The sequence below is a fragment of the Staurois parvus genome, unplaced genomic scaffold (genome assembly GCF_062004578.1).
Source record: "Staurois parvus isolate SC_StPar_1 unplaced genomic scaffold, SC_StPar_1.0 ptg000440l, whole genome shotgun sequence".
Classification (NCBI taxonomy): domain Eukaryota; kingdom Metazoa; phylum Chordata; class Amphibia; order Anura; family Ranidae; genus Staurois; species Staurois parvus.
Genome location: NW_028318236.1, coordinates 5108608 through 5129394, shown reverse-complemented (window position 1 = coordinate 5129394; position 20787 = coordinate 5108608).

The window sequence follows — 20787 nt, the reverse complement described above, 5'->3', positions numbered from 1 at the left end:
CACTAGTTGCAGCCAGGCACCGGACTTGGCCTGCACTAGTTGCAGCCAGGCACCGGACTTGGCCTGCACTAGTTGCAGCCAGGCACCGGACTTGGCCTGCACTAGTTGCAGCCAGGCACCAGACTTGGCCTGCACTAGATGCAGCCAGGCACCGGGTCCGGCTCGCACTAGTTGCAGCCAGGCACCGGGTCCGGCTCGCACTAGTTGCAGCCAGGCACCGGGTCCGGCTCGCACTAGTTGCAGCCAGGCACCGGGTCCGGCTCGCACTAGTTGCAGCCAGGCACCGGTCTTGGCCTGCACTAGTTGCAGCCATGCACCGGATCCGACTCGCACTAGTTGCAGCCAGGCACCGGGTCCGGCTCGCACTAGTTGCAGCCAGGCACCGGGTACGGCTCGCACTAGTTGCAGCCAGGCACCGGGTACGGCTCGCACTAGTTGCAGCCAGGCACCGGGTACGGCTCGCACTAGTTGCAGCCAGGCACCGGGTCCGGCTCGCACTAGTTGCAGCCAGGCACCGGGTCCGGCTCGCACTAGTTGCAGCCAGGCACCGGGTCCGGCTCGCACTAGTTGCAGCCAGGCACCGGGTCCGGCTCGCACTAGTTGCAGCCAGGCACCGGGTCCGGCTCGCACTAGTTGCAGCCAGGCACCGGTCTTGGCCTGCACTAGTTGCAGCCAGGCACCGTTCTTGGCCTGCACTAGTAGCAGCCAGGCACCGGACTTGGCCTGCACCAGATGCAGCCAGGCACCGGGTCCGGCTCGCACTAGTTGCAGCCAGGCACCGGGTCCGGCTCGCACTAGTTGCAGCCAGGCACCGGGTCCGGCTCGCACTAGTTGCAGCCAGGCACTGGGTCCGGCTCGCACTAGATGCAGCCAGGCACCGGGTCCTGCTCGCACTAGATGCAGCCAGGCACCGTGTCCGGCTCGCAGTAGATGCAGCTAGGCATCGGGTCCGGCTCGCACTAGTTGCAGCCAGGCACTGGTCTTGACCTGCACTAGTTGCAGCCAGGTATCGGGTCCGCCTCACACTAGTTGCAGCCAGGCACCGGTCTTGGGCTGCACTAGATGCAGCCAGGCACCGGGCTTGGCCTGCACTAGATGCAGCCAGTCACCGGGTCCGGCTCGCACTAGTTGCAGCCAGGCACCGGGTCCGGCTCGCCCTAGTTGCAGCCAGGCACCGGTCTTGGCCTGCGCTAGTTGCAGTCAGGCACCGGTCTTGGCCTGCGCTAGTTGCAGCCAGGCACCGGGTCCGGCTCGCGCTAGTTGCAGCCAGGCACCGGGTCCGGCTCGCGCTAGTTGCAGCCTGGCACCGGGTCCGGCTCGCGCTAGTTGCAGCCAGGCACCGGGTCCGGCTCGCGCTAGTTGCAGCCAGGCACCGGGTCCGGCTCGCGCTAGTTGCAGCCAGGCACCGGGTCCGGCTCGCGCTAGTTGCAGCCAGGCACCGGGTCCGGCTCGCGCTAGTTGCAGCCAGGCACCGGGTCCGGCTCGCGCTAGTTGCAGCCAGGCACCGGTCTTGGCCTGCACTAGTTGCAGCCAGGCACCGGGTCCGGCTCGCACTAGTTGCAGCGAGGCACCGGGTCCGGCTCGCACTAGTTGCAGCGAGGCACCGGGTCCGGCTCGCACTAGTTGCAGCGAGGCACCGGGTCCGGCTCGCACTAGTTGCAGCCAGGCACCGGGTCCGGCTCGCACTAGTTGCAGCCAGGCACCGGGTCCGGCTCGCACTAGTTGCAGCCAGGCACCGGGTCAGGCTCGCACTAGTTGCAGCCAGGCACCGGGTCCGGCCTGCACTAGTTGCAGCCAGGCACCGGTCCTGGCCTGCACTAGTTGCAGCCAGGCACCGGGTCCGGCTCGCGCTTGTTGCAGCCAGTCACCGGGTCCGGCTCGCGCTAGTTGCAGCCAGGCACCGGGTCCGGCTCGCGCTAGTTGCAGCCAGGCACCGGGTCCGGCTCGCGCTAGTTGCAGCCAGGCACCGGGTCCGGCTCGCGCTAGTTGCAGCCAGGCACCGGTTCCGGCTCGCGCTAGTTGCAGCCAGGCACCGGGTCCGGCTCGCGCTAGTTGCAGCCAGGCACCGGGTCCGGCTCGCGCTAGTTGCAGCCAGGCACCAGGTCCGGCTCGCGCTAGTTGCAGCCAGGCACCGGACTTGGCCTGCACTAGTAGCAGCCAGGCACCGGACTTGGCCTGCACCAGATGCAGCCAGGCACCGGGTCCGGCTCGCACTAGTTGCAGCCAGGCACCGGGTCCGGCTCGCACTAGTTGCAGCCAGGCACCGGGTCCGGCTCGCACTAGTTGCAGCCAGGCACCGGGTCCGGCTCGCACTAGTTGCAGCCAGGCACCGGGTTCGGCTCGCACTAGATGCAGCCAGGCACCGTGTCCGGCTCGCAGTAGATGCAGCTAGGCATCGGGTCCGGCTCGCACTAGTTACAGCCAGGCACTGGTCTTGACCTGCACTAGTTGCAGCCAGGCATCGGGTCCGGCTCACACTAGTTGCAGCCAGGCACCGGTCTTGGGCTGCACTAGATGCAGCCAGGCACCGGGCTTGGCCTGCACTAGATGCAGCCAGGCACCGGGTCCGGCTCGCACTAGTTGCAGCCAGGCACCGGGTCCGGCTCGCACTAGTTGCAGCCAGGCACCGGGTCCGGCTCGCACTAGTTGCAGCCAGGCACCGGGTCCGGCTCGCACTAGTTGCAGCCAGGCACCGGGTCCGGCTCGCACTAGTTGCAGCCAGGCACCGGGTCCGGCTCGCACTAGTTGCAGCCAGGCACCGGGTCCGGCTCGCACTAGTTGCAGCCAGGCACCGGACTTGGCCTGCACTAGTTGCGGCCAGGCACCGGACTTGGCCTGCACTAGTTGCGGCCAGGCACCGGACTTGGCCTGCACTAGTTGCGGCCAGGCACCGGACTTGGCCTGCACTAGTTGCGGCCAGGCACCGGGTCCGGCTCGCACTAGATGCAGCCAGGCATCGGGCTTGACCTGCACTAGATGCAGCCAGGCATCGGGCTTGGCCTGCACTAGATGCAGCCTTGCACCGGGTCCGGCTCGCGCTAGTGGCAGCCAGGCACCGGGTCCGGCTCGCGCTAGTGGCAGCCAGGCACCGGGTCCGGCTCGCGCTAGTGGCAGCCAGGCACCGGGTCCGGCTCGCGCTAGTTGCAGCCAGGCACCGGGTTCGGCTCGCGCTAGTTGCAGCCAGGCACCGGGTCCGGCTCGCGCTAGTTGCAGCCAGGCACCGGGTCCGGCTCGCGCTAGTTGCAGCCAGGCACCGGGTCCGGCTCGCGCTAGTTGCAGCCAGGCATCGGGTCCGGCTCGCACTAGTTGCAGCCAGGCACTGGTCTTGACCTGCACTAGTTGCAGCCAGGCATCGTGTCCGGCTCACACTAGTTGCAGCCAGGCACCGGACTTGGCCTGCACTAGTTGCAGCCAGGCACCGGACTTGGCCTGCACTAGTTGCAGACAGGCACCGGACTTGGCCTGCACTAGTTGCAGCCAGGCACCGGGTCCGGCTCGCACTAGTTGCAGCCAGGCACCGGACTTGGCCTGCACTAGTTGCAGCCAGGCACCGGGTCCGGCTCGCACTAGTTGCGGCCAGGCACCGGGTCCGGCTCGCACTAGTTGCGGCCAGGCACCGGGTCCGGCTTGCACTAGTTGCGGCCAGGCACCGGGTCCGGCTCGCACTAGTTGCGGCCAGGCAACTTGGCCTGCACTAGTTGCGGCCAGGACTTGGCCTGCACTAGTTGCAGCCAGGCACCGGGTCCGGCTCGCACTAGTTGCGGCCAGGCACCGGGTCCGGCTCGCACTAGTTGCGGCCAGGCACCGGGTCCGGCTCGCACTAGTTGCGGCCAGGACTTGGCCTGCACTAGTTGCAGCCAGGCACCGGGTCCGGCTCGCACTAGTTGCAGCCAGGCACCGGACTTGGCCTGCACTAGTTGCAGCCAGGCACCGGGTCCGGCTCGCACTAGTTGCGGCCAGGCACCGGGTCCGGCTCGCACTAGTTGCGGCCAGGCACCGGGTCCGGCTCGCACTAGTTGCGGCCAGGCACCGGGTCCGGCTCGCACTAGTTGCGGCCAGGCACCGGACTTGGCCTGCACTAGTTGCAGCCAGGCACCGGGTCCGGCTCGCACTAGTTGCAGCCAGGCACCGGGTCCGGCTCGCACTAGATGCAGCCAGGCATCGGGCTTGACCTGCACTAGATGCAGCCTGGCACCGGGTCCGGCTCGCAGTAGATGCAGCCAGGAACCGAGCTCGGCTCGCACTAGATTCAGCTAGGTGTCTGGTCCGGCTCGCACTAGATGCAGCCAGGTGCCGGGTCCGGCTTGCGCTGGATGCCACCCAACACTGGCCACAGCAGCTAATCCTTCTTCTTCCTAGCACATTTGTTTACTCCATCAGCCCATCCCCCCCACTGCTGTTCCCTTTTGTATCACTGAACCCTTCCTCCTAGATTGTCAGCTCTCAGGAGTAGGACCTCTTGTACCAAATTGTATTGTAACTGTAATGTCTCCCTTTATTCTGTAAGGCGCTGCGCAGATTGTTGGTGCAATATAATTCCTGTATAATAAGTATCATTCTGCCTTTGACTAGGGTCAGTGTCACTACTGGTAGCATGAGGTCATACCTGGACCCTACAGAGGTTGCACAGGTAGTCCCACTCCTCCAGGATGGCACATCAATACCTGTCATTGCCAGAAGGTTTGCTGTCTCCCAGCACAGTCTCAAGAGCATGGAGGAGATTCCAGGAGAAAGGCAGTTACTCTAGGAGAGCTGAACAGGGCCGTAGAAGGTCCTTAACCCATCAACAGGACCGGTATATAAATATATAAAAATAAAATGTCTGTTCCATTTTCCTTCCCTCACACTACTGACTACTATTTTGAGTTGCTTCAATAAAATTTTAGCAAAATGGATTACCTTGCTGCATCATTTTTTCACTTTGATTTTCGGGGTGTCTTTGAATTCAGTCCTCTGTAGGTCGATAAAGGATGTCCCATCGTTTGATGGAAATGAAAATTAAAAACAAATCAGAAAGTGTTTATTGAGAATAGTCTCCGACAGGTACAGGAAGCAAATTGTACAGCAGTTGAACAAGGAAGAGAAAGATGAATACAACAATTCCAGACACATCTCTTACATTTCTATGGTGTTGGGGTGTTAAAGGCGTTAGCAATGCCTGTTCATAAGTCCCCGCGGGGGGAGTACAAACAGACCATTCATTATATGAGAGTAGCTTAGGGGGGGTTATATATTAACTCATAGGGCTGCGCAACATTTGCATCTGGACCAACTCCAGCGGGCCGAGGCCAGGGGTATCCAGCCACGGAGCCCATAGCTTGTCATGTTTGTGTGGGCATCCTCTATGTTCCAGTGGGTTAAAATTAAATTATTTGTGGCCCATAAGGCCCTTGAAATAGCTTCTCGGGTGAAATCGGAGGTAATGGCTTCACCAGAAACATTAAGCAGGTAGCACTTGGGATCTAGAGGGACAGAGGATTGAAAAACTGAATAATGTCAAGCACAGCTTTCCAATATAGGTGAAGCTTGGGGCATCTCCAGAGTACATGACGGTGGAGACCTTCTCCACCTAAACACTTCATACAGCCGGGGTCGGCCGGATACCCATTGTATGCAGTGTATAATGAACCTGATGCAAAATATACAATTGGGAAATCCTCTGCGCCATATTGAGTGAGCAAGTTGTAATAGCTGCAAATGCTTCCTCCCATTGGTCACCTGAGGTCTGGCCTAAATCCTCCCCATATGAAAGGACTTGCATGGGGTATTGCCTAAAGAATCTAGTCAGTAGTATAGAGTATCCCTGCGATATAAACCCTTTAGAGGTTTTGACAGAAGTGATTAAAGAACGGGGAAGGGGATAGATGCCAGTCACAAGAGGGGCCATGGGCTTTAACTTTGTTCACGCCAGCCGCACTCCCAGCGTCTGGGCCTAGATGCCGAGCGGCCGCACAATTGCGTTCTATTAAAAAAGGACATATGTGCAGAGACCGCGTGCCCTGCACACTCCCAGCGCACATGTCCGGTACTTATGGAAAGGTTCCGATCTTTTTCGATCTGGATCTTTCCCAATCATGTGACTGCCGTGATGGTGCGTCACTGTGTTCACTAAACCCCGCCCCGCCTCCCGGCATCTGGAACCCTTAAAGGGCCGGGAGGCGCCGGTATGAAGGGGTTAATGGCATGTTGGAGTTGTAGATAGTAGAAGTGCATTGATGAATGCAGGGAAATTGTCTTTGTAAATCTGGGAAGGGTACCAAAGCACCATCCTTAAAAATTTGGAAGAGGTGAGTAATTCCATAGCTCTCCCATCTCGGGCCCTGTTGCAGTGTAGCCAGCTCAACATAGGAGACATTGCACCAAATCACACTGTATGTGGTGAAACCCTGTATTCCTTGCAGGTACCTAGTTTTATTCCAAACTTTCAGCATTGGGTTATATGTAGGGAAGCATCTATTGGCTTTGCTAAATGCTTGCGATTCAAGTGCCTCAGAGATAGAGGTACTTCATGTGTATGTAAGAGTGATTTGTACAGAGGGGGTCATAGCTAATGGAGTTGGGGGTCGTGATAGGAAACATGCAGCCTATGAGGTGTTGAGATTGTGACGCTAAGTTGTATAGCCGGGGGTTGGGAACGTTGGAGCTGCTCCAAATGGAGCCGGGAGGACGGTCATTCCACATTAGGGAGTGAGAGTTAACATGGCAAAATACTGCAAGAGGGAGCACAACCGGGAAGTTATGCAGGAAGTGTAGAAGTTAGGGCAGAAGGATGATTTTTATTAAATTCCCTCTACCTACTACTGACAGCGTTAGTTTTGTCCAAATCCTAAATTTGTCCCTAAATCTAGTGAGGAGGGGGGGTGTATGTTAAGAGAGCAAAAGTGTGGAATGACTGGGGAAATGGTAACCCCTAGATATTTAAACTGGGTAGTTAATGGAATAGGGCAGGACGGAGTCATGGGCTGGCTCCTGTTCCCATCCAGCAGCAGCAATTCAGATTTCACACAATTGGTCATTAACCCCAAGAAGGTCCCAATTTGGGTTATGGTATCCATTGCCACTTCCAAGTATATGGACGTGCCACCTAACAATAGAAGCATGTCGTCGGAATACAGCATAATCTTTTCATGAAGATGTCCGTAACAAAAACCTGTAATACCAGGGTTAGAGCGTATAATAGCGACCAGAGCTCTTCACAATAGTAATAGAGGAGTGGCGATAGGGGGCACCCTTGCCTGCTCCCCCTGCCCAATTTAAAAAGGGTAGATACTCTGTCCTCCACACGAATGCTGGCCTGAGGTTGGCTGTACAGCAAACAGACCCAGGAGGTGAACACCTTCCCAAATTGGAACCTGTCCATCACCACCCAAAGGTACCGCCAATCCACGCTATCGAAGGCTTTGTTAGCATTCAAAGACACCAGAGTCTTCTGTCCTGAGTTATCTGCTGGGGTTGCATATTCATATATAACCAACGAAGATTTAATCGCTGTGGATTTATGGGGTATAAAACCCGCTTGATCAGAATAAGTGATAAATAAGCTTATATATCTAACTGGAGGGCTAAAGCTATTGCTATAAATTTAATGTCAGACTGTAACAATGATATGGGTCTGTAGGAACTCGAGTCTAGAGAGTCCCTGCCAGGTTTTAACAGACGAATAAGTTGGGCTCTGGACATAGATGGTGGAAGACACTGGGCAACATTGGGGATCGCGGGCCCTATTAAATACCTCCAACAAACGGTAAGAGTTGTTCACCGTAACTGGCATATACTTCCATCGGTATACCATCATCCCCGGGTGCTTTAGAAAGAAAGGAGCTAACCGCACTCTGAAGTTCCTCAGTGGTGAGGGGTGCCTCTAGGAGACCTTGGTGTTTGGCAGAGAGGGTAGGGAGGGGAACCTGCTGTAGATGGCTTATCAGTTCAACATCGGAGCAGGTTGAATGCAAACCATACAGGTCCTCAAAGAATCGTGCCAGCTCTGCAAGAACTAATTTGGGAGTATTAACAACAGAACTACGTTTAGTTATGATGGCACCAATGCTAGGAGAATGCTGATGGAAATGTACCAATTTAGGCAAATCATAATGTTTTTTCCCCCTCTTCAAAAAACTGCTAGTTTTGTAAAGAAACGTCTTTGTTCAGCCATCAATGTCATCAAGCGGTCAAGGGCAGCTTGGGCTGACATCCACGCCTCTAACACATTGGTCACCTCTTCTAGTTAAAAATATTGTACAAGATTTTCCACATCTTGTAATTGTGAAGATTTCTTAATCCTGTTAATTTCCGATATGAAAAGACCCCGTAAATAAGTTTTGAATGCCTCCCATACCAGAAGGCTGAGTGGTGAGCATGGTTACTAAAGTAAGAAGAGGTCAGGGTAGCAATATGATCACGGGATGGTTTTAACTGAAGCCAGAAGGCATTTAATTTCCAGGGGGCTTTGGGCAAAAGTCAACGATGGCTGAGCTATAATCCAGTCCACTAGAGGCAAATGGTCAGACACTCCCCAGGGGTAATACTCAATTTTAGACACTAAGGAAGCTATTGATATGGTACCAACACAAAGATCGATTCGGGAAAGAGAAGAGTGGGTTTTGGAAAAACAGGAAAATTGTTGCGTCAAAAGGTATCTGTCTCCAATGATCTAGCCTTAAAGCGCTCTACGCACTGTTGTGCTAATCTGAAGGCCACACAAAGTTTGGAGGTTATTAGCTATTGACTCTGCAGACAGTTGCCAACTTCTACACACTGTGCGCTGCAGCATGCCCTGACCCCGCTCTGTCATTTTACATGGCCTACCACTTTGGGGCTGAGTTGCTTTTGTTCCCAGTTGTTTCCACTCAGTGGTATTATAACAGTTGACCGTGGAATATTTAGTAGCCAGGAAATGTCATGGATGGACTTATTGCACAGGTGGCAACCTATCACTGGACCACGCTTGAATTCACTGAGCTCCTGAGATCGACCCATTCTTTCACAAATGTTTGTAGAAGCAGTCTGCATGCCTAGGTGCTTGATTATATACAGTGAAGGAAATGCATATTTGATCCCCTGCTGATTTTGAATGTTTGCCCACTCACAAAGAAATGATCTGTCTAAAAATCGAATGTTCGGTGTATTGTAACAATGAGACAGAATAGCAACAGAAAATTTAGCAGAAATGCATGTCTAACAAATGATGTACTGATTTGCATGTTCATGAGGGAAATACGTATTTGAGCCCCTATCATTCAGCAGGATTTCTGGCTACCAGGTGTCTTTCATACAGGTAACAAGCTAAGATTAGCAGCACTCCCTTTAAGAGACTGCTTCTAATCTCATTTTGTTACCTGTATAAAAGACACCTGTCCACAGGAGCAATCAATCAGATTCCAAACTCTCCACCATGGCAAAGCCCAAAGAGTTGTCCAAGGATCTCAGGGATAAGATTGTAGACCTATACAAGGCTGGACTGGGCTACCAAACTATCACCAAGCAGCTTGGTGAGAAGGTGACAACAGTTGGTGCAATCATTCACAAATGGAAGAAACACAAAACAACTGTCCGTTTCCCTAGGTCTGGTGCACCGTGCAAGATCTTACCTCGTGGAGTGTCAATGATCATGAGAACAGTAAAGAATCATCCCAGAACTACACGTGAGGATCTTGTCAATGATCTCCAGGCAGCTGGGACCACAGACACCAAGAAAACAATTGGTACCACACTACGCCGATAAGGATTGAAATCCTGCAGTGCCTGCAAGGTCCCTCTGCTCAAGAAAGCACATGTCCAGGCCCGTCTGAAGTTTGCCACTGAACATCTGAATGCAGAGGAGGACTGGTTGAAAGTCTTGTGGTCAGATGAGACCAAAATCCAGCTCTTTGGCATCAACTCAACTCACCATGTTTGGAGAAGGAGGAATGCTGCCTATGACCCCCAAGAACACCATCCCAACTGTCAAACGTGGTGGAAACATTCTACTTTGGGGGTGTTTTTCTGCTAAGGGGACAGAACTGCACCGCATCAAAGGGTTGATGGACGGGGCAATGTTCCGTCAAATCTTGGGTGAGAACCTTCTTCCCTCAACCAGGGCATTAAAAATGGGTCGTGGATGGGTATTCCATCATAACAATGACCCAAAACACACGGCCAAGGCAACAAAGGAGTGGCTCAAGAAGAAGCACATTAAGGTCCTGGAGTGGCCTAGCCAGTCTCCTGACCTTAATCCGATTGGCAACTCAAACTTTCAGCTCCCTCCACAGATTTTCAAACGTCAGCCACCAAGCCTTAATGACTTGGAGAGGATCTGCCAAGAGGAGTGGGCCAAAATCCCTCCTGAGATGTGTGCAAACCTGGTGGTCAACTACAGGAAACATCTGACCTCCAACAAGGGATTTGCCACCAAGTACTAAGTCATGTTTTGTGAAGGGGATCAAATACTTATTTCCCTCATGAACATGCAAATCAGTGCATCATTTGTCAGACGTGCATTTCTTTAAAATTTTGTGTTGCTATTCTCTCTGTTACAAAGAAATGATCAGTCTAAAAATTGAATGGTAGGTGTATTGTGAGTGGGCAAACATTCAAAATCAGCAAGGGATCAAATACCTATTTCCTTCACTGTACACCTGCGGCCATGGAGGTGATTGGAACACCTGAATCCAAGAATATGGAGGGGTGTCCCAATACCTTTGGCAATATAGTGTATGTAGGCTGATTTAAAAAAAAAAAGTATCCAGGACTTCTTTACCCAGGTTTTTGAAAAATGAATGTATGCTACAATGAATGTAGGCTAAAATGAATGGGCTGCCCTACCTACAGAACACAGGCAACGCTGATATGACTGGAGCCTTTAGTCCCCATTCACACTGCCGTGTCAAGTAGTGCAGCCCATTCATTTGAATGGGATACCCCCCATGCATGACAAACACACCAAAAGAAGCTCCAGGACTTTGTCACACTTTTTTAATCCACGTTTAGGTGAGTTTGGTAGCCACTAAGAGTTAATTGCACCTCAAGCTTATATATCCAGTCTATAATCAGAGGCTCTGGATGTACAGTTGGATAAACGGCTCTATAATTAGTATGTATTTGTACTATAAACAATCATATGATGAAGGAATTCCCCACCCCGCAGCTGCACATATGTAAGGGGTGTGTATATGTGTAGCTGCACGGCAGGGCTTGCCAAAATCACCTATGATTGGATGTCAGCTTTGACACCTTCCAAGCGGGATAGCTCAGGCAGGTTCAGACCTGTGTCCAATCATGCCTGAGCTCATCCCTTGTGGTGACTCTGCCTCATGGCTGAACAAAAATGGCTGCATCCTTCAGCAGAGAACAGCAGATGACAACATGGTCAAAAGGGACTACTGTGATCTCTGTCAGAGGTAATAAAAATTGTTACACTGAAAGGAATGATTTTCTTTTCCCCTCAGAGACCCCCGGTCTGTGGAGAGATTCCTGGTTTATCAGCAGAATTCTGGGAACACCCCTTGAACACGGAAATCACGACAGCTTATGTTCAGAGATGTTCAAAGTTTATTAGACATTAATAAGATTATATAGACTACAGATAATAATAAGGGAGGGGGGGGAGCGAGTTTCAAAACTGTAACTTGTAACTTTCCATCATGAGCTAACTACATGAAACATAACATATACATTTCTTGGTACAAATTATTTTGGCTAACTTTCTGGGAAAACAGCCAGACAAAGACATTGTCAGGGTCGTGTTAGCTTCTGTTGATACATCCTTGAACAACCAAAAACAGTTTCATTAAACTTTTAATATTTCTGCAAAAAGCTAACTTAATACTTAATACTTAAAATGGCGTACATAATACAAGATGGAAGTTATCTAGATTCTTTCAATCCCCTCTAAGATCATGAACATGATCTCAATTCTTTACATAGCCAGATAACCTTCATTTGTATTTTGCAGCTTTGTAGCTCTAGCAATACAATAAAATGAGCATTTAAAACATAGATATAAAGATAAAACAAAAACAATATCATGACTATGCTTACAGCGATACCTTTCTTCCATGAAAAGATGGAACCAAATCCTGATCCTAACCAATCAAAAGGAGTCCATCCATCTTTCCTATAGCTCTAGCTTCTTCCATCAAACCATCTACCTGTTCCCTGTGTTGCTTTATTATTTCATAATAATCTGGAACAGTCATTGTGGTATTATACTGTATATCCAAGTACAACATTCATAATCCTCTGTCATCTCACACAAACCTGTTAGAGCAGCACTCATACTTTCAATAGCTAATTCTTGCATCTCCAGCTGTTTTCTAATAGCTCTGGTCTCAGTATTTAGCAACCCCATGTCCTTAGAGTTCCTCTCCAGTATGTCATCAATAATGTTTGTGTAATTATTTAGAGTTAGTTGGTGTTTTGGGTATGTACTGGCTTTTACCTGGTGTTCCTTCTGGTCTATAGCTGCCATAATTGGCACTAATTGGGCTACATAGCACCAGCCCTGGACATTACTCGGTATCCAAGGGTAACAGATCTTACCACAACAGATATAGGTATTGTTTCCCAAAGAGATCGGCAACTTTTGTATTGCAGAATGAAATTCAGGGGTGACAACAAGTGTAAAATAAAAACTTTTCCAAACATAGTTTTCCCCACATTATCTTGTATCCCTTCTAAACTTTCATTCAGGGTTTTACCATTTACTTGCCAGAGTTTCACAGAAGAAGTTCCATCCCTCCTTCCAGGATCAGATATGTTTAATATGGACTGAGAGCACATTCCCTTTCCCTTGTGAGAAGTATTCCCCAGTCTAAAACACCAATCGGGGAGTTGAGTGACTCCCAGAGTTGGAAAAGATATGGTGGCATTAGAAGTAATATTGGTCAAACCAATACTTACATTCCCTTTTATTAACAAAAATATTTTGACTGGAGCGGCCAGAAGAGGAATTTCATATGTGCTAGGATGTAACTTACTACAGATCCAACATTTATCATAACTTGACTTTTGAGCATAAGCAGATTTAAACTGCATCATCAACATTTTTCCTGAAAAAGGATTGTTCTCTTCAAAACTTTCTTTTTGACTTTCTTTCACTTTTGGTTATCTGGGTCTCATTTAAAACTAGTCCTTGACCACAGATACCTTTTATTAGGCCCAAGTCCTCAGGGTGATAAATACAGTTAGTTAGGATCCATACTGGCAGGAAAAAGAGCACAGTCAGTGTGCCCAATAGGACCCAGAGTTTCAAAGCACCATGAGGGGCAGTAAAAAATTTCATCTTCAGGGCCTTTTTCACTTACTTCACCCACTCTTTGAGGATTTTTCTCTCATACTTCACCTCCTTTTTCCATCTCATGTTTCTCAGGTGTTTGGTTCACCTTCTTCACTCGACTAGCATGGATCCAGGACTGGGAATTCTCCACCAGAACAGCCGTTCTGGTAACCGCTATCACCGTAGTAGGTGGTCCAAAGGGTAGCCTTGCTTCTTGTCTTTAGCGAGTTGGCGGACCACTACGACATCTCTCACTTGGAAAAGGTGGGTTGGTTCCTGAAAAATAAAAGAAAAAGTGCGAGCATCATTTCTTTCAACCTTATCTAAAGTTTGAATCAATTTTCTCACATATTCTTGTTGTACCAGGTCAAGGTCCCCTCTTTCTAACATAAGTGGCTGTCTAGCCCAAGGAGTGGGGAACGGTCTTCCCATTAATATTTCAAAAGGAGATAACCCTGTAGTCTTATTAGGTGTCATTCTTACCTCTGCTAGAATTGCAGGTAACATCTTCTTCCAGTGGGTATAGGTTCCTCCAGTGGCCTTCCTCAACTTATCCTTAATTCTCCTGTTTATCCTTTCTACTATACCCGAACTTTGAGGATGATAGGTAATATGAAACTTCCAATCTATCTTAAGAACTTTTACCAAATCTTGACATACCTTGGCCACAAAAGCTGGTCCGTTATCAGAATTTATCTGCAGCGGACATCCCCATCTGGGTATTATCTCCTGTGTGAGAATTCTGACTACAGTTTGTGCATCTTCTTTATTAGTGACAAATTCTTCCACCCATCTGCTGAACATATCCACCATTACCAACAAAAACTCTTGCCTCTGTCCTGTTTTTGGCATATGGGTAAAATCTATTTGTAAATGGGTGAAAGGTGTAGTTGGGTACACTAGATGTTGGTGTTGTGATTTCTTTGGGTTCTGTGGATTGTTCCTTATACATGTAATGCACCTAGAAACATATTCTTTCACCAACCTAGATAAACCTGTAATGTAAAAATCCTGCAATAATGTTTCACATGTTGTTTTCCATCCTCTATGTCCTAGACCGTGGTACTGTGCAATGAACAATGGGGCACTTGACATGGGAATGCATGGTTTCCCCTCTAAGCACACTAGACCAGAAGCTGGATCTAGTTGTGCTCCAGAACCATCCCAGTCTGCTAAATCGACTTTTGTAGCAAATTTTTGTAAATCTGCATACATCTGGTCATGTGGGGTAGTTGTGATGCCTGAAGTGAGCAAAGGCATCTGCTCACTGGCTACCTGTTGTAATGCGGCTTCCTTTGCTACCTTATCTGCTAATGCATTTCCTTTGGCAATATGATCTCTGTGATTTGTATGTGCCCTGCAATGAAGAATGGCTAATGTTTTTGGTAACTGTATGGCTTTGAGTAGATCAGATATCAAAGAAGAGTGAGATATGGTTTTGCCATCAGCAGCAATGAATCCTCTTCTCTCCCAAATGACCCCAAAATCATGTACAGCACCATGGGCGTACTTGGAGTCTGTGTAAATGTTGACATCCTGTCCTGCAAATAATTGACATGCTCTTGTAAGGGCAATCAGTTCGGCTGCTTGGGCTGACTGATATGGAATTGGCTTTGCCTCGAGTATTTTGTCAGGAAGTTGCACAATGGCATCTCCTGCATGGTAAGTATTATCATTTGGCCTAGAACATGAACCATCAACAAACACATCTGGGGCCCCATCAAGAGCCACAGCTGACATGTCGGACCTAGGGGAAGTGTCTTGCTGTATGTGGGTTATACAATTGTGTTCTGGTGCCACTTCATCCTGTTCCCCCTTTAGCCCCAGTAGGGCCTTCAAAATTGGAACAGGACCTGAATTTGCTGAAGAATATTTAATAATCAAGTTGGAATCAGATAGAAGAATCACTTCATATCCGCTCAACCTTTGTGCTGACATGTGTTGAGTGTGTATGTTTTTCAGTAGTAAGGACACTTGGTGTGTGGTGTGTAGGGTAGTTTCATGTCCCAATGTGAAAGAAATAGCCATCTCCACCAGAATTGCGCACGATGCAACAGCTCTCAGACAAGCAGGCATGCCCTGAACCTGAGTTGGCACTACTTTGGAAAAAAAAAGCTGCAGGGCGGAGCTTGCCTCCATGTTCCTGAGCCAGGATCCCCGCCATGGTTGTACAATTTTCCCTAGCATACAGATGAAACATTTTCTTATAGTCAGGTAGTCCAAGACCAGGGGCCGTTACCATAGCATTCTTCAAGCACACAAAGGCATCAACCATGTCATTTGACCATGTGAGAATGTCAGGTGATTCTGAAAGTGTGGCAGACCTCAGAGTGTGATCATAGAATGAACAATCAGTTATCCATTGGCGGCAGTAACCAATCATACCAAGAAAAGTTAGCATGTCCTTTTTTGTTTGTGGGCGGGGCAGACCCACAAGAGCCGCAGCTCTTTTGTGACTGACATTCCTCTCACCATGACTTAGAATAAAACCAAGGTATTCAACCTGTTTTTGGCACCATTGCAATTTCTTTTTAGATGCTTTGTGACCATTCCCTGACAACCATTCTAACAGAGACCAACTATCCTCCTGACTGGCCTCCTGACTTGAACTACAAATCAATAGGTCATCCACATATATAATGAGGACCGAACCATTGGGAGGGGTCCAGGACCTCAGTGTGGTCTGGAGGGCAAGTGAGTAGACTGCAAACAAATCTACATAGCCCTAGGCATTCTACACCAGCTCATCTGGCAATTTTCAGAATATAAATACAAATAGTGCCCTTGTCTGGTGGTCCACAGGAACCGAAAAAAATGCATTTGTTAAATCAATCACTGTAAAATATTCTGCATCGGACGGAATGGAGGTGAGGAGTGATGGCACATCAGGCACTATTGGGGCTAATGGAACTACCAAATTATTTATGGCCCTCAAATCTTGTACAAACCTGTAAGAGCCATCCGGCTTCTTAACAGGATTGATAGGTGTGTTGTAAGGAGAAACCGTTTCTTCTACCTTCTGTTTACATGCTGTAGCAATAGGGAGGGAAGCCTTATTCTTGAAAACCCTTTTTAATTCTGTGTCAAGCTCCTCCCACATAGTTTCTCTCCCTTCTGTGGTATTCAGTTTATAGGCAGTAGCCTGTGTATTACTTGGTTCTATGTGACTAATGCTTTTTACATTTATCCAATCCCAAACTGGATTATTTCCCAGAATACCATCAATGATCAATCTCATATCTTCCTGTATGTAATTTCTTCCTAAACATGCCTTTTTTAAATAAGCAAGTGTACCTCCAGGAGATACTGTAGGCTTGGGACAATGTTTAACAATCTTATTAATATCTTCTAATTCTATGGGTTTTTTTAGAATTAGTTCTCCTGCTGTGAGAAAAGGTAGTGTCAATATAGCCAACTCCTTTCCTCCTACGGCCCCCTCATCTTCTCTTTTTCCCTCTTGTTTCTTATCCATGGATCTAAGCTGCATTCTAAATTCCTCCACCTCTCTCTGCCCTTTCTATGACTGGTGTCACTTCTTCTCCATTGACCATCCGTTTTCTGTAATTTTATTATATTTACCTGTCCCTGTTCTTCGTATTCCAACTCTCCTTCGTTGTCATTATTCTCTGTAAGGATGCCTTGAACTTGGCTACCCTCTTCTGGTGATTTTATACTAATGATCTGTTTGGGTCTAGTGGAGGGGCCTGGCTGTATTGGTTGTAGATCCGGGACGGGAAGTGGCGCAGGGACAGGGACAGGGGCAGGAGCTGCAGAGACAGGAGCAGGGGCTGGAGGGGCATTAGGCTGGGGTGTAATCATCCCCAAACTAATCAAAAAATCATCATCAGCAGCATTTTTAAAACCACTTAATGAAGGATATATATTATACGGAGGGGGTGGGATTGGTGTCTGAACTGTTTTCAGTCCAATCTTGGGTCTGCATGTCTTTTCAGATTGATGCTTTTCCTGGCATACTTTTAATGTATCCAATTTCAACTTCCTCTTTTGTTTTAAAGAGAAAATCAAATTGAACTTTCCCTTGCTATTATCAACCCAATACGGTGACCATTTTAACCAGTTTTCTCCCCCTTTCTTGGGAATGGGTCTGTACTCCCCATAGCTTCTGTCCAGCCTGCCATACAATCCACCCAGGGATTTATTAAATAATAGTCCGTCCCACAAACTCTAGCAACATAATCCTTACAATTTTCTCCCTTTTCTGGGGGACCTGGTGGGTAACTACCTCCTTGACCCATATTTAGACAGTGGATAAAACAATTTTAGCTTAAAATCTTATTTTGTTCCACACAACAAATTATCTTATACTTCTACGCAACAGAAAGAAAAAGCAAAAGACAGATAAACCAGAATCTGCTCCACAGACTTATTAACCTCTTGATAACTTCCCAAAAGTTATCTCTTCACTGTTTTACCAAAAACAGTGTGTTCTTCCAGAGAACTGTGTTTACCAAAACACCTTTTTTTATATTATAGTGCACTATTTTGTAACTCTTACCAAAGAGTTAAGTCTGCTTTACCAAAAGCAGCTACAGGTTATCACGGGTCTATATAGACAATACAGAATGATTCAAGACCTTCCCTCAACACAGGGCAAGAAAGAGCTTTTAGTCATAAAAAGACAAAAGGTTTACTTACCAAGTGAGGTGGGTGGTCATCCCGGACGAGCCCCCAGCTGAAAGGAATGATTTTCTTTTCCCCTCAGAGACCCCCGGTCTGTGGAGAGATTCCTGGTTTATCAGCAGAATTCTGGGAACACCCCTTGAACACGGAAATCACGACAGCTTATGTTCAGAGATGTTCAAAGTTTATTAGACATTAATAAGATTATATAGACTACAGATAATAATAAGGGAGGGGGGGGAGCGAGTTTCAAAACTGTAACTTGTAACTTTCCATCATGAGCTAACTACATGAAACATAACATATACATTTCTTGGTACAAATTATTTTGGCTAACTTTCTGGGAAAACAGCCAGACAAAGACATTGTCAGGGTCGTGTTAGCTTCTGTTGATACATCCTTGAACAACCAAAAACAGTTTCATTAAACTTTTAATATTTCTGCAAAAAGCTAACTTAATACTTAATACTTAAAATGGCGTACATAATACAAGATGGAAGTTATCTAGATTCTTTCATACACTTACACATTACTTACCGTGCATGCACTTCACATGAAATAATCTGATGCTAGGTATACTTCAATGAGTATCTAATAATGGTGATTTTACATGTCTGGAGGTACAATTGAATGGGAAATTGGATAATGGTTGTATTTGAAGCCTCCAAACCTGGAACCAAAAGTACTCTACTCAAAAAAAAAAAAAATTAAAGGAACACTTTGAAAACACATCAGTTCTCAATGGGGAAAAAATATCATGCTGGATATCTATACTGATATGGAATATCTATATAAATAGTGAAGCGCTAATAATTAACAAATCAACATATGATATTAAATGATAACAAAACAGTGCTCTACTACTCAAATTAATGATACAAATTAATAATAATATAGTAGTGATATGACACTGATAATATTTTTTATGAAGTGACAAACCAATATGTAAACACACAGTGCTCTGATCCCAAATGGATCCAATAAAGTGCAAAACTTGTGCTAAGCACAGGAATCACTTGTGGTAACACTTCGTGAAAACAAATCTTCCTTTTTTAAATCCTTATCAGGATAAACATGGTGATATCTTAATCGTGGTCCCCTATAACAAAGGGCAAATATATGAATAGTGTTCGGTGCCTTACTAAAGCAAATATCAAATACTAAAAAATGTTTTCTTGTGCTTAACCATACATATATCAAATGAACAAACTCTCATAAAAAGTCCAATTAACATATATTCCTGATCTTCAAAAAAAACCCCACAAAAATCATGCAGGTGATGAAGTGAACTGGTGGTCTCCATTCTAGTGCCAAATCCTCAGAACAGCAGAAATACTCGCTCACCTCCAAACCGTTGCCCTGGGGGCCAACTCGCCTTTTAGGATCACCCCAACGATCCTTAAGGGTTGATAATCAAAAAATGCCACTCAATCTAAATAATAAATCAAAACCAAAAATCAAAATATGTCCAAAATTCTAAAGTCCAAAACTATAACCCCAGTGTTTGTAGTTGTCAAATATGTGATTCCGCACAGTAATCTCAATATTAGAGCCTCCCACAGGCTTGCACGATCAAAATCACCTCAAAGAAAAGAAAAAACATAGTGCATTATCCTTTTACATAAATAAACTTTGAGTGAATGCACTCCACAAAAAACACACTTGTGAATCCTCTATGGTGATTAGAGTGCAAGTGTATAAGTGAAACATGCGTTGTGCCACACAGATGAAAAACCGTGTTCACTTCTATTAAAGTAAGGAATAAATCCCCTTACCAGAGCAACAAAATAACTAAGCCTTATCCAAATAGCAATGGAAGTTCTATAGCCCTCGAAAGGATCCTTATGGTTATCCCTCTCTCCTTCTATCCTCAGGATCCATCAGCAAGTCAGCTCCATACTCCTCCTTACACCATACTCCACCAAATTGCCAAAATATATGGGGATTATAATAGTGTAATACCGCCACTGTACCATGTAATATCTTTATTCAGTGTACTCACAATATGCACTCCTTAAAACTGCATTGATCCAGTAATATCAGACCTTTTAACAAGCCTCTGCAATCTCCAGATAGTTTGGTGTGCTTTTGCCACTACTAAAATGATCGCCGCCTCACTTCCGGTTCTCGTGTGCGTCTGACGTCACTTCCCTTTGACGCATTTCGTCATCCAACTTAGTCATAAAGGATGACTATGGAGCTGACTTGCTGATGGATCCTGAGGATAGAAGGAGAGAGGGATAACCATAAGGATTCTTTCGAGGTCTATAGAACTTCCATTGCTATTTGGATAAGACTTAGTTATTTTGTTGCTCTGGTAAGGGTATTTATTCCTTACTTTAATAGAAGTGAACACGGTTTTTCACCTGTGTGGCACAACGCATGTTGCACTTATACACTTGCACTCTAATCACTATAGGGGATTCACAAGTGTGTTTTTTGTGGAGTGCATTCACTCAAAGTTTATTTATGTAAAAGGATAATGCACTATGTTTTTTCTTTTCTTTGAGGTGATTTTGATCGTGCAAGCCTGTGGGAGGCTCTAATATTGAGATTACTGTGCGGAATCACATATTTGACAGCTACAAACACCGGGGTTATAGTTTTGGACTTTAGAATTTTGGACATATTTAAATTTTTATGTTTTTGATTTATTATTTAGATTGAGTGGCATTTTTTGATTATCAGTTTGACAACTTCAAGGGTGAAGGTGGATTTATGCTACTGGGGTATATTTATTTATGTAGTATATTGTCAGTGGTTTGGAGTGGTATTAATAGTATGATCCTTAACGATACTTTCTCATCACAGGAGAAGATGTCATATATACTCCCTTCCGCAGTATCTCTAATGCAGGCCATAGATGGGGAGAAAACCGGCGGATTTTTCTTTAA